Here is a 14236-nt window from a genome sequence, read left to right on the forward strand (position 1 = left end):
GACAAAAGTAAATATACAGACAGCTATTCCTAAGAGCTTCGGTATGGCTTTAGAGAAACCCAAGGCTCTGTGTATGTGACTGGCAGGACATCAGGTCTTTTCTGCTCAGATTACCTGTGAGGGTGTGCCACTGAGGAGAGGAGAAGCCGCAGGGATCACCTGGGCTGCTTCACTTGTGCCTGCTTCTCCTCTTGAGCCAGCGCCTGCGTCTGAAGGAAGGACCCCGGCACCGTGTGAGTATGGGAGGGCAGACCACGTCCCGTGCCAACGGGAGGAATATGGGGCTGTGGTCGGTCAGGCGTGGAAAGGGGCTGGGAAGGAAGAGGAAGTGTGTCCAGGCTGAGGCAGCTCTGAATTCCTGCCTATTAAAAATGCTGAGTTATTTCGCTTCTGCAAGATGTAATCTGTAGCTCACAGCTCCTGTTTGCTGTTGCTATTTAAGAGATGCCAATGAGACAGAACAGGATAATGGGCTTCTGCTGCAATAGAAATGCCAGTGTAAATAATTTATTTGCTAATTAGTAGACATTGCTCTAATGACAGAGAGCTTTTACACCAGATTATTTGTATCGCACCGAGCCCTGTGTTCTAGAGGTGGCTGTGCATCTCAGGCTTTTTTCCCTCACTGGGTGCTGATGCAGTTGCGTGCATTAATCACGCTGCAGTAGAGCAGAACAGCTCTGTTCCACGGGACTCGGGAACAGAGGCTTTGGACTGAGAAAAAAAATCACACCCAAGTTTTGCAAAGTGTATTTCGGAAATAAAGGCTGAAGTTTAATTAAGAAAAAACACATCCAAACAAACAAAAAAACACTTTTTTTTCCTTTTTTTTTTTTCAGTAAATGAGGTCATGCAGCCTGTGTGCCCAGCCCATCTGTTGCCGTTCATAAGTATGTTATTTTTTTTAAAGGGCGATACTAAATGGTATTATGTAGTTATCTACTTTCATCTGCCTCTTGGCTTGTCAAGCACTGTCATTATATCGACCAGTGTTCTTAAAACAGGATTTTGGTTAAAATAGTATATACCTGCCATCTGGTTGAAAAATGTAAGCTTCCTACACAACTAAGTGGAGTTGTACTGCGGTATTAGGAATAGCTCATGTTCTCTTGAAAATAGCAGCTGATGGCAGCTTGCAGAAATCAGCCAGTTATCAGTTGTCATTAAGCTATTTGATATCTGACACACGTGGAAAACATGCTATTTATAAGTAAGTATGCAATTATGTTGTAGAACTATTCCTTTCTTATTTTTTTGCTCTTCACTTATTTAAATGTATCTGTTTGGCTGGACAAGAAGGCAAAGCCCTCCTTACTGTCCACAGGAGGGCTGTGCTGCAGATGGAAGGTGTGCCAGGCTGCGTGTGACACTTCTGCCATCAGAAAATGGTTGGGGACGGGTGTTAGAAACCTCTTCAGTGTGTTTGTGCTACAACTGTAGGCGTCTGAAGGTAAATTTCAGTTACAAAGAGCCCGTGAAGCAGAACTATGTGGAACCACCAGTAGGAGATTGCATAAGTAGAAATTATAATGCCAAGGATGCGTTTTTCTCTAACGCGTATTTGCATTTCTGCTAGTTGAAGGGAACTTGACTCTTAGGATCAACCAAAGCTGCATCAAATAGCCAGAAACACTACAGGCATAATTATTTGCTAGACCTGCACAAAATGCTGAAGACTATCAGTGCTAGAGGCTGGCCATTAACATGAAAGCTTGACACTAACCACCACACAACAATTTTGCCTCTGTGTACAATGCAGGGCCGAGCATGCCGCTGGAGAAAAGGCAGTGAGGTGTGGTGATGCTATGACCCGCTCCCTTGTAATGCCTTTTGACGCAAATTATGTTTACGGAAAACTAGGCAGAAAGTCTGTTGAAAAAGGTGATTAATTACCACTTCTAGGAGTGGAAACGTGAACAAAAGGAGAGTCAAAATAGGATGTGGTGCTGTAAAGGCTCTTTTTTACTAAAAGATAATATATTTTCATGTGGGCTGGAGGTAAGACCATGTTTTACATGCTTCAGTGACATTGAAATCTTGTGAACGCATCCTGCAAAGTCTTTGGTCAAAAATGCTGTAAATAAGAGCTGATTATTCTCACAAGAATTTGATTGTTTTAAACCAGAAATGTTTTGAGAGCAATGTGGAGGTTGTTATCCCCAGTGGCAACCCCCAGGATCTCCTCTCCTGTATGAGGGTTTTGTTGCATCCTGGCTGGAAAATTAAGGTCTTTGCTATTTTGGCTCCAGCTCGATCTCATTGAGGTTTGAGTCTGTGGGCTTGGACCTGAATCTTCTTGGGTTTTCGAATGACGTCTGCTCTGAGACTGTGGTTGCGAAAGATCTTTAGTCATTTGGCTTCCAAAAGCTACTTCACCCACAACAATCCATCCATGATGAAAACGCATTCAGCTTTGTAATTACGAGCGTTACAATCATCAGAGGTATGTTCTAACAGAAAATTGGGTAGCAATGCTGTAGGTCAGAGGTTGTGGTTTTTTTTTGTTGTTGTTGTTTGCTTGCTGTTTCTCACTAAAGTAATATCTGGAAATTTTATTAAATGTCTGCCTCGCTTTGGGCTTTTGGAGACCTTCTGAGGCCATCAGTGCAGCTGTGGCAATCTCAGCATTTCGGCAACTTCTCGGCTACCTCGGCAATAAAAAACCTTGAAGCTGGTGTGGAGGACAGCTTGCAGGAGCAGGTCGTGCCCAAAAATGATAGCAGCTCTCAAATGCATGTGCTTGTTCCCTGCTGACTGCCCGTCATTCCCAGCAAGGGAGCTGCGGGGAAGCCTGCTGGTGGTGTAGGGGCTAAGGTTAGGGTTGGTTAGGGTTAGGGTTGGTTAGGGTTAGCCCCACGCGGAGCGAGGAGAGCATCCACTTGACAGCTCAGGGCAGTTTGGCAGTGAACATCTACTCCTTCCGCGCCGCTTCCCAGGCAGCTGACAGTTATTTGCAATTCCTGGCTGCTTGCTCCCCAGCCTAGCTGCTAACCACTCGTCTGCCCGGGTACGCTCCTCCTCCCCGCCCAGCCACCAGCTCTCCCTGCCTGCTCACTTGCTCGTCCGCCGTCGGGAGCGACTTTGCTGCCCGGGTTGGGCCCCCGTGGATCCAGCCTGCCCAGCTCCCCCACCCTGGCGAAAGGTTAGTGGGAGCCCGTTTGTATGCCTCTCTTCCTTCTGGTTGTGATTTTTCCATGCAGTCCTGTTTATCTGCTCTGATAGAGGTCCAGCAGGCGGCTAATCATAAAACTCAAGTAATGTAAGTTTGCCTGATGTGTGTGGGCTTGCGGAGAAAAATGGGAGGGAGGGAAAGCGTTCTTGGGTCAGAAGAAGCTGTGTGGGCAGTTTCATGGAGGGACAGAGCACAGCATGGTGTTTTACTTCTCACATTTAAGGGAAAAAGTGTTAAACTGCTTATAGTTGCAAAAAGCATGTTTAAGTGCATCAGAACTTGGAAAGATGATCAGGAGGGGTGTGTGGCCAGTGGGTACCCGCGTGAGAAGCAAAAGGGGATGTTTCTCAAAGGAGCCCGATGGCTTTGCAGGCACGTAACCAAGTTTTCCTTTCTCTGCACTGGGGGCAGCCGCCACTGAGGCTGGATGTGGCAGCGTGTTACTCGCAGCGTCTGAATGAGGAGGTTGGGAAATGACATCAGGACGTCGCGGCAGAAGGGCGGTGTTTTTTCAGATGGGCTCCGGGGGTGTTTCATGTCCAAAGGAATTAATGCTGTCAGGTGTAAATGTGAGAACTGACCCTCGGCCGTCCTGAACTGCCTGACTTCTCCCAGCAGAAGCACGCCTCAGGAACGAGCGCTTTGGAGCCTCGTCCCGCTGCCGCTCTCAGGTTAATTGTGCCAGGTCGACTTTCCTGACGGAAACTGAGTCATTTTCTCGCATTCTCAAATTCTGACCCCCTTGCGTCAGCGGGGCATCTGGTAGCACCTATATTTAGGCCACCAAATGCACAGTGTTATGAAAGACTGCTTTTCCCCCGTTTTAGGAGGAGCAGGGAGTGGGGGAGAGGAGCTCTAAAACTGGTTTTGTTTGTGGCAGGCTTGTAAATTCCCCTGAGGAGGTGCCTTTGGCTCAGGGGAGCATCTTGTCTTCAATTCATGAAGTTCAGCTTTTACCAAGGGAAGGCGAGAAACTGAAAATTTTCTTACTGTGGTCTCTATCCCCTGAGAAAACTTGAGGTGTGCCAGCAAAATATGTATTATGTCTCACCACACAGCCTTCAAAGCAGCATCCAGAACAGCTCTGGGATTGCCTTGGAAATTGCAAGGCTGAGGATAGCTTCCCATCGCCCAGCTCCTACCCTCAGCACCTTGCCGGAGGGCACCAGCTGATAAACGAGCCTCTCATCTTCCAGCTGGGAGTTGGCCGGAGCGCCCCCGGGCCCTGCGCTTGGTGCTGGTGCTGCATGGCTTTCTCCTTCCTGCTTCCTCCCCAAGCAGCCACCGTCTGTCCCTATCATCTGATGTAGCTCAAGTGGAGAACACGTGTGCGAAAGCTCAGGAGCGAGTCCAGCAGGCAGCGTCCAATGCAACCTGCCTTACATGGAGCTTTTTGGGCTAGTTTAAATTCATGACGAGCATAAGGCAGTAGTTGGTGGTGCCAGTAAGTATTCTCCATACGTATTACTGGGTATATCACACAGAAAATTAATGTTTTGGCTGCAGATAAAGCAGAAGGAAGAAAAACTGTTAAAGTTTTATACAAGCTTGTATTCTTGGCACTAAGTACTCCTGGTGGCAGGAGTGGTAGCGGCAACACGAGATTAGCCGTCAGTAATGAGGCCCACCAGGGCAGTACTTTCTGGCAGAATGGCTTTCCCAATGTGAGAAAGCAGATAATCCCGGGGTGTACACGTGTAATGTGTGTGTTGTGTGTGCGCACGCGTAATGAGCAGACTTTCTATTTTCCTTAAGGTACCGCAGGAATTTATGTGCTAAAACCTAAAGTTAAAAGCTCACGAGGCAAGTGCTCACGGCTTAAGAAATGGCAAGTCTGTGATTTCTGGTATGAACTTAACTTTTGACACTCTTTTGCCTCTGGATTATGATGGAGTGAGGTTCCATTGGGGTAGGTATATGGGCCTCACTGTTTCCATAGCAGAGCATGGATGATGGATTTTCCATTCCTGTGATGACAGAAACTCCTTGAGGGGAGGATGTATCGCTGTTGCCATTTTACAGCTGAGAGCAGGAGAGAATATGCGATCGTCTACTGTGGCTTTCCACAGGACTTCTGCTTCATACTAGCTGCACAGTAGGTATATGAGGAAAATACAGCAATGGGCACTTGAATTTAGGCTGCTGTACTAGAAAAAGTGTCCCATGTCAGTGGACTTGTCTGACTTGTGACATTATTGCTTTGCCTCAGGCGTTCATACATCTCGCTAACTAGGTACCTCCGGAAGAAGATGCAGGGAAATTAAAATGCTCGGCCTGAAATTATGCAAGGATCCTTGGTGTACACTTTTGAGGGGAGACTCATTTTGTGACTGCAGCTATTGTGTGCAAAAGCAAGAACAAAGAGGTATTCGCTGTGCCCTGCTGAAGAGCAGGCCTCAGCCATGTGGGCTTCCAGCAGGGTAGGAAGGAAATGATTTGTCTCTGTGATGCTGTGCTGTTTTCTTTGAAAAAGAAGTATTTCTGCTCTAGATAGTAAAAATAATTAGTATAGAGCCTAAGAATGGTAATGCATTTCGTACTTCATCATGAAACTGTAATTTTTTATTGACTACAGTGAACATGCAAACATTCGCATGTCCATGTGCCATTCGTTACATTGCCTCCAAGTCTGCAAGCAGAAGCCCACGCAACATGGTACTTGAGGACTCATTTGTGGTGCCCTTGGGTCAAGGCTAGATGAAAGGCTCAGCTCCAGTTAGGTGAGGTGCTGCAACTGTGTGTTGCTCATGACAAGCGCAAGGCTATTTGACTTGCTTTACATCTCAGGTAAAAGCCCCAGGGCTAATAGCACAGAGATAATGCTTGGCTGTGGCCTGGTGGCTCGACTAAGAGTTGGCTATTGAGGGAAAAAGCAGGAGTGTCAGTACGTGTGCTGCCGGGTTGGCCTCATCGTGCTGACCGATCCCACCTGAACGCCTACCTAGTGTTGAAGGTCAGCTCCTTTTGGGCAGGAGGAGGCTGAATTTGAACAGGGTTGTAGAGCCTCCCACCTCCTCCGTCGTGGCATCCACCATGCTTTTCTTACTTCAGACCAGCCATACTGGGGACCTCAGATTTCTAGCAAATACATACCACAAGCTTTTGACTCGCCTATCTGGCCCTGTGCCAGCTGAGCTTATGGGCAGAAATGGGAGAAACGAGAAGGGTTGCTCAAGGGGAGCAAGTTTTCTGCGGCATGGCTGTTCCTCCCGTCCCTTTCCACTTGGGGGAAGAGAAGTGTCAAGGACAAGCCTAAAACCTGGCTAGTTATTTGGATTCATAGGCCAGAGCCTAGCAGTGCACAGCCATGATGTTAGCAGTCTGCCTTGTACTCAGTCTGTGTATGGCAGAAAAAAGGGTGTGTGTACGGATTCCCCCCCTGAATATAGCTTCTTCTCTTAAATATCTCCCTTCATTCTAGGCTAGTGCAGATATTCTCAGTCTGGGACTTTTTAAACTTTTTTTTTTTTTTTTTTTTTTTTTTTTTAGAAAGAACTTTCCTGCTGTAACATCTTCATGCCTGATTTTTTTTTATTTTTTGCTGCTGTTCAAGAACAGAGATCTTGAACAACTTCCTTATGATTTCATCTCTGTGTATGGATGCAACATGTCTGCATCATGCAATACGCATGCATGCAAATAACATTGGTGTGATGTAATTTCCTTGAACTGATTCGAACTTTGGCTACCTCTGTTGAATGTGATTTTGAGTAGAATGCTAATAAAATGGTTAAAATGCTCGAGTCTTGCTTCTTGATAAATATTTCTAGTTCATGCAATAGATCAGAAATTCATAGTCTGCTGAAAGAGAATTTATGTTAATCTTCTTAAGGGCAGCAGATAAGATTTCGGAATCAGATTAAATATTTGTATTCCACATTAGGAGACCTCCCTGGCTCTGTCTGACAATCGATAAATCCTCTTCAGCCTCACGGTTCCTCAGTCTGCATTTACCTCTTTCATGTTGCGTGTGAGGGACCTTTTATAGGCTGTTAATGCACGTTTATTTGGAAGTTGGAAACTACATCAAACGTTTGACCTTCCCTTATGTTTGTTTCTCTTTGTTTTGTTTCTTCTAGCTCAGAGGACAGGGAGATGGGCGCTTCCCCTGGCTTCATCACTTCCCCGATATATTTCTTACTCTAGGTATTTAGGACAAGGGCAGTGTATAGACCACGCCGTGCGGTGCTGTTTAGCCCCGATGAGTGTCCTGTGATTAAATCTGATGATAACAGCACCGGGTGCTCCCCCTGCCCGGCCGCCCAGCGCCTCGGCTCCCTCTCAGCACGAATTTCCCACTGCTGGGTAGTGGGAGGAAAGGTGACAGCTTGCTCGCAGACACAACGCAGAAGGCTGGATGGGAAGAGGGAGCGTGCAAAACATCTGCTCCGAGCCAGTACTGAAGATGCTTGTATAATTTATTAGTATTTTTAGAAAACAAGAGTAATGAAGGAAATAAATAGTAGTCAAGCGTGCAGCGTATCTTATTTGATATCAGGTAATGTCCTTGTTCGGTGGTGTTTCGCTTGTTGCCTTGTGTATGCAGCAGGGGGCACTGTGTGGTGCTCAGGTTAGAGCACAGCGAAATTCTGCGTGTTTGTCTTCATTTCCCAGAGAGCTGCTTTGAAAATACTTCGTGTGCGCCTCGGTCACCGTCTAGTGCTTGTTCGGTGTGTGCTTTGCCAGATCCTTTCCTTTATGCCTTCATAAAATCTAGGGAGATGGCCCATGCAAAGGCAGTCTGATGGTGGTTTGCATTTTGAAAAAATTGAAAATTATGGTTTTTTTTTTGGTTAATCCTCAGTCATCCTTGTCACTATGACTCCTCCTAAGTATCCAAGCACAATAATGATGAAACTGGGGAAGACCCAGGCAGATCCCTGTGGTGAGGTGCCTGATCCTGCAACGATGGTGTAGGTGAATTCCTTGAAAAACAAGGTTGGAGTTTAAATAATTTGCCAGCCTAGGGCTGACTGAAAGATTGGGGACCTAAGTGTTTGATGATTTCTACGGGTAGGCTATTTTTCACAATGCCATAACCGCTTTTCAACAGAAAAATAATCTAAAATAACTTTTCTAGAAGCCGTCTGATATAAAAAGTGTGTGGGATGGTTCATTACAAGTTTCATCACCCTACACTAAAATATAGTTTATATCACTACCGTCTCTTTAGTACATTCAGCTCGCCTGGTTCAAAAATAAATTAAAATAAGGGAAGAGTTCGTTGTATTTAAATGGAATACATCGGGGATGAAAACTTCCTTCTCTGTAAGACACGAGGAGGTGAACTGCTTCTTCTGTAAAGAAAGAGCAAACTGTGGTCAGGCTTTTGTCATGCACGCATGTTTGTGCATGCAGCCTGGAGTACATATTCCAGTGTTCAGTAATGCCTGTACTGAATTATTTCTATATTGAGAGTGGTGCTATCCTCAGAAAAATAAAACTGTTTCAGGTGCCCAGTAGCTGCTATCCTACCAAATCAGGCAAGGCCAATGACGTTGTACAAATCTGCGCTCATGTATGGAGGCAACTCAACAGGGGGATCCTGGTGGGAACGAGTCCCTTGCGCTGCAAGTGGTGGGAGACAGCAGGGTGCTACGGGCAGGTACAGTTGCCTCCTTGTTCTTCCCTGGCTCCGCACTGTTGGTCACTTTAGGAAACCGAATATTAGGCTAGATGCCTATTTGGGTTGGCTGTGGCCTTTCCTATAATGTGGTAGTCTTACAATACAAATTAAAAAAAATGAAGCTGTTGAAAGCATTTCTTGTGCAAATGAATCATAAATGTAAAGCTGTCTCAGGTGCCTGACAAACTGCATTCATTGCCTGGCTATCAGGACATAAATCATAGTTATAAACCCACGCCCGTGGAAGACTTCTGCCGAGTTTATTCAGATGGCTTTCGATCCTCACTTAAGAATTTGTTTTGCTAAATGTTTTCAAATGCCGCTTTCTCATTTATTTTTTTTTTTTGTTGAATAACTTACTAAACTGGTATTAACTGCATAATTGTGCTATTAACATTTCCTCCCCCCACCTCCCATGTTCCGTCAGTTCCACAAATAGATCTCTAATTTGCAAGATGCTGGAACAGTAAGCTGAATTAGTTGCTTTATTTAATGTCTTCGCGTAGTCTTGAGAGCCGATGCATTTGAGCAGGTTACAAATGCCATCTGCTATTCAAGTGATGAAAAACGTAGACGACTGGATGAAGTTAATGTGTGTTTGCTGCAGGAGTCCCACGGCCGCAGCAGTAAGCCCAGGCTTGTCTTCTGGTAGCAAGCAGGCCACTGCGGGTGCGCTCACTGCGCTCGCCGCATCTCCGTCCAGCCGAGCATCGCTGGCATCAAAGGCATCTCTCCACACCTAGCCACAATCTCTGAGCAATGCCTCACCCTCCTCGCCCTGTGCCGAGGGGTTTTGTGGAGCGGGGGAGCCCGGCTGCTTGTGGCACAGCCACTCGGAGTGGCGAGGGATGTTCCCCTCCCCAGGAGGGGCTCACGCTCCCTGAGTGAGGTGTGGAAATGCCGGGGCTACTGCAGATGCCTGGATCCTGGTGGGTGGTGCGTGCCGAATTTTCGCCAGCCTCTGAAGGAATGGCTTTTCCCCTGGCTGGGCTTTGCTGCAGCCTGCCCAGGCTTGGCCGCCTGGGAGAGTGTTCAGGAGCGTGCGCTCCTAGGTTTGATCTACTTTGCTTTAATCATCCCCAACAAGCCAGTCCTGTCCACATGCAAATGCTTCGCAAGTGTCAAACTATGCCACCCTTTTGCGTTTGGTTCAATAGTTTCATATTTGGTGGCTGCTGTGTCTTGCAGGAGTCAGAAACAACCCCTTTGCTTGGAGTCGGCCTTCTGCTTATTTGCGGATACGCTTTCAGATAAGCATCAGCACTTCGAATCCTCTTGCCTCCCCTTTTTTTTCTAGCTCTGAGCAGAGACTGCTGGTTGTGGAAATGGTGGGATCGGCTAGAGGCGCGCGGATGCATGCCCACTGGGAACTGGGCTGAGGAGGAGCAGAACTAGTTTTTGGATGTAAGCTGATCACAGCAGGAGCCTGGGGCTGGTGGGGCTCACTCTTACAGGTGAAAGGTTTTGGTGTGTTAATGAGCCCTGTGAACAGCCTCCTCTCTTCTTCCTGCCCTAAATCACTGTGCCATTAAAAACATTTTTTTTTCTTCTGCCATTCTTCCCCAAGACAAACAAAACAACTCTTTTTTAATGAAGTTGAGAAAAGAAATAAAATCCTTTTCTATTATTTTTAGGGGACATTGCACAGATGATTTAGCATTAAAGATAGAGGAAAGTTTGGGATCATTTGTATCTGCATGTCTGATGTCCTTCTATCTGCTCATCAGTCTAGGGGAAGCTGATGTGCAGCCCATAGGTAACACATGCCTGAGGAACATCTCTTTGTTCTCTTGTTAGGATGCAGGGCTGGTGCTCAGGAGATGGCAGTGCTGTTTCTACCTCTGCTCCCTGCGTGGTGCAGGGCGAGCTCCCTCTGATGCTCCCGAGAGTCAGCTGGGGTCTTCCTCTTTGGGGACACTCAGTTGCAGCCCGCTGGGAACTGATTTTCTCCCTTTTTAATTTTTATTATGTTTTTTTTTATCCCCTGGGAAACCCCATGAGAGGCAAGTGGCTGCATGTGCAGTTGAGGGACTTCTGTGGGCAAAACAAAATAAAATAATAAAAAAATTAGAAACATCAGCTTTTTCACAAGGAAAGGTGAAGCAAGAAAAATCACACTGGGCAGCTTTTAAAAATGGGGAGTCCTGGGCTGTGTGCCTCTAACCAGCTGCCATATCTTCCGGAGAGCTGGGAGGCCCTTTGGGTTATTGGTATTCCAAGCCACAGAAATGCTGCAAGTAACACATGCTGTAATTAACAGACCACACTGTTGTGTGGGGCTAATCAGCCCCACTGATCTGATAGCCCAAGTACTTGGATAGTTTGGGAAAAAAAAAAAAAAGATTGCTTACTGGTGGATGTGAAGAATAGGAAAAAGATGTGCAGTGTTTTCACATGCTTCGAAGGGAGTGTTTTTTTTTCTTCCGCGTCTGCATTGAAGTTTTCATTGTATTTGCATTAACGTGTGAAATGTAGTGTTCTTTCTTCATAGTAGAGTGAATAAAGGCACCGCTGAAAAGGTTGTTTCCTCTGTAGACGTGATGTTCCTGTACAGGTGTCAGCACTGTGCATATTTACGCCTCTTACTTCTCATTGGAATAAGAGTTTCTTCTAGTTAAACTTCAAGCACCCACTGATTTTTTTCTTTTTTTAAAGAAACAGTACAAGCAAATTCATTTAGAAAACTAAGAGCAATATTGTGGGAGACGGAAAGTACATTTGAACTTTGTTTTTTCTTCACTGCGTACAGAAATGGAAGAAGTGAGATTGTATTAGTCTACTTTATACTGTCACCGACTGTTATACACCAAGGGGAAAAAAAAAGTCCGACTCCCCAGCTGAGCAGATGGCGTTCATGAGTCTCGCTGTGTAACACTTCCCACACCGCTGGGTGGGCGGGGAGCTGGGGCAGACTTCTCTGCACTGGCGCTGGGGCTCGGATGCTGCACGAGATGCAGCGAGGGCGTGTGAAGAGGATCTGACCCGTAACTGGCTGGCCCATGCGGCCATCCCGCGTGTTTCGGAGCGTACGGGTCTGCGAGGGCACCGATGAGCACCTCCAGCGTCACATCCACCTCCCGGTCATTCAGAGGACCCGCTGAACCCTCAAGGATGGCTTGATCTACTTCCAGTACTCTTGGCAGTACGTAAAGCACGCTGACTGCTTTTAAGCCTTTAGTCACTTCAGGTGCAGGACAGGAACATGGTGAAACTTGGGCTAGGGGGGAAATAACATAGAAGCTCCTTGTCCAGAAAACCCAGGCCGGTTGCTAGCTGCAGCTGAGGGCAGTGGCGTTATTGTAACTGCAGACAGACGATTCTCTCCGATGATTTTCAGTGGGTTAAATGGTCACACAATGACATTTTTTTCCCCTTGTTTTCAGCAGCTAATTTATCGGCAAAAATATCTGAGTTATTTTCTTAATACTGTATTTATACATAATTGGTTGTTGTGTGCTGAGAAAGGCTGCTTTATTTTTATATACCCAGAAGGTAATGAGAACAATCAAAGAGAAGATAATGAGAACAATTCTGAAGAGGGGGTGAGATGATCTAAGAAGAATGTGTATTCTCCGGGATGGTTCATGTGACAGGGCTCGCTGACACACAAATCGTGCTTTTTGCTTCACACCCATATGACGGCAGCTTCAGCATGCCTCATACCGGGTGAGCACAGGGCTTGCATCAACAGTTTAGGCAAGGACAGCCTAAAAACGTTCCTTGCAAAGCTGTTGTGGCCAGGGAACAACGTTACGGCACATGCCTTCCTGCACGCTGGATGATGGTGGCTTTAGCATGGCAAGAAATTGCTCAACTTCACATCCCAGTTGCTCATCTCCTGGCATGAAGATGCTGGGAGAAGAGGAAGAGGAAAAGTGTGGTAGTGTTAAAATAGCATTATTTCTGTTCGTCAGAAATACCAGAGGAGAAGATGGGCGAAGAGCTGAAGAAGCTGGTGGTCTCTTTCAAAGAAATGTTTCTTCCATGTAAATATTCTTTCCAAAGCACGCTCCCCGCGGATGGGAAGCCCAGGCGGGGTGGGCAGGGGCTGCTGCTGCTGCCTTCATCCCGGGGCTGTGGCTTTGTTCCTCCAAATGGGCTCCACTGTTAGAAATACTTGCTGCTTAACTCCCTGGCCCGGGGAAGGGTCAACTTTTATCATTGTAGGAAAACGAGAGGTGGTTTGAAGGTATGTACTTAATCCCTTGGTGCTGCGTGTAGGTAGCGCTATGTGTGGTGTAGCTGCGGCCACCTCAGGACCACATAGCAGAGCTGCTGCCAACACAAGGAACGCTTCGTTTTGGCAAATATGTGAGTAAATAAACAAGTTCAGCCCACATAAGTCATCAGACCGAGAGTGATAACTCATTGGCCATCTGCTTCTCTCTGCGACATTGTTTTCATTGCCTGCTTTTCGAATACAAAAATATATCACAGAGCTTCTGCCCGCCGTCTTCAGACGGTCAGGTGTTGTGGTCATTCTGGGGAACGGGGTGTGATACGGTTTGCTTCTGGCCACGAAAGTCATGATATCCAAAAAAAAGCTGACTTCTAAGAAAGCCAAGCAAACCGTGAACTCATGCATGAATTACGAACGTGACTTAATCAGTTTGTCACAATAACTATTTTGCTGCTGGAGTTGTTTGTTTTTAATCTAAAGATTTCTGCAGATACGGAGCCCAGGCTTGTGCAAGGATTGGTTCAAAAATGGGGAAGCAGAATTAAGTTTCTCAAGGAGGATTTAGTACCCAATAAGTGGCTTCCATCAGTTGGAAGATGTCCCTGCTCATAGTACATGTAATACTTTGTGTTCATGTTGCTGTCTCCATAACTGGCACTAAAACTTGCATCCTGTTTTGGTAAGGACTTTTGCAGTTCCTTCCATTAAAGGTGTTCAATGTCCCCCTTTTGAATTTGCGACGGCAAAGAAAGTCTCCGAATTTCTGCATTTGTTCTGGTTTTGGAACCCTGGAATTTCTCACAGCTGGTAAACACAGGTTTCTTCTCTTGAACACTATGTTATGACTTAGGAGGTTTGACATACTTCCCTGACCATTCCAAGGGTGGTGGAATATAGCTATGGGAAGGCAGATCCGGTGAGGTTTGTGTTTCTAGCTGTGTCTTCTCTCGGTCTGTTCTCAAATCCCCAAGTTTCACACTAACTTTCAAGACTTAGCAGTCAGGGAGAATGTAGTTTTCTGAAGTGGCACAGATAAATAGGAATCTGTTCAGACACCCTGTGAATCGAGGTCTTATCACGTTTGAAGTGGCCTGCTCAACATCTCAACTTGCTGAAAGAGGATTCGGCATTATTGCAGCCATGCGCTCAGAGGTCAGTGTTGCTCTTTGGGTTTCTTTGTCCTTTGAATAGGAAAAAGTAAGATGTGTTGTAAACTTACCTAGTTGGTTGCACTGAAACAAGAAGCAATACAAAAACT

The 14236-nt window shown here is 46.2% G+C and overlaps 1 protein-coding gene across 4 annotated transcripts in view; it reads left to right on the top strand.

Moving 5' to 3' along the window:
• Positions 1 to 14236, top strand: part of STOX2 (storkhead box 2) — a 136587-nt gene that overhangs the window by 39195 nt on the left and 83156 nt on the right. The window contains exon 1 of one of the 4 annotated variants that reach the window (XM_068681332.1): positions 3010 to 3142. The exons of the other annotated variants lie outside the window; for them this stretch is intronic. The gene's annotated coding sequence lies outside the window, so the exon portion shown is untranslated. Of the gene's footprint in view, positions 1 to 3009; positions 3143 to 14236 lie in introns of those variants that run through there. 4 annotated transcript variants of the gene reach the window in all.

This window comes from Anas acuta, chromosome 4, assembly GCF_963932015.1.
Source record: "Anas acuta chromosome 4, bAnaAcu1.1, whole genome shotgun sequence".
NCBI lineage: Eukaryota > Metazoa > Chordata > Aves > Anseriformes > Anatidae > Anas > Anas acuta.